This window comes from Bison bison, unplaced genomic scaffold (assembly GCF_000754665.1).
Source record: "Bison bison bison isolate TAMUID 2011002044 unplaced genomic scaffold, Bison_UMD1.0 scf7180017864370, whole genome shotgun sequence".
In the NCBI taxonomy this organism is placed as follows: domain Eukaryota; kingdom Metazoa; phylum Chordata; class Mammalia; order Artiodactyla; family Bovidae; genus Bison; species Bison bison.
Window position 1 is genome coordinate 12,372,363 of NW_011494942.1, and position 556 is coordinate 12,372,918.

Sequence of the window (556 nt, forward strand, 5' to 3'; positions counted from 1 at the left end):
ACAGAGTTTGAGCATTCTTTGGCATTGCCTTTCTTTGGGATTGGAATGAAAACTGACCTTTTCCAGTTCTGTGGCCACTGCTGAGTTTTCCAAATTTGCTGGCATATTGAGTGCAGCACTTTCACAGCATCATCTTTCAGGATTTGGAATGGCTCAACTGGAATTCCATCACCTCCACTAGCTTTGTTCGTAGTGATGCTTTCTAAGGCGCCCACTTGACTTCACATTCCAGGATGTCTGGCTCTAGGTCAGTGATCACACCATCGTGATTATCTTGGTTGTGAAGATCTTTTTTGTACAGTTCTTCTGTGTATTCTTGCCACCTCTTCTTAATATCTTCTGCTTCTGTTAGGTCCATACCATTTCTGTCCTTTATTGAGCCCATCTTTGCATGAAATGTTCCTTTGGTATTTCTGATTTTCTTGAAGAGATCTCTAGTCTTTCCCATTCTGTTGTTTTCCTGTATTTCTTTGCATTGATCGCTGAAGAAGGCTTTCTTATCTCTCCTTGCTATTCTTTGGAACTCTGCATTCAGATGTTTGTATCTTTCCATTTC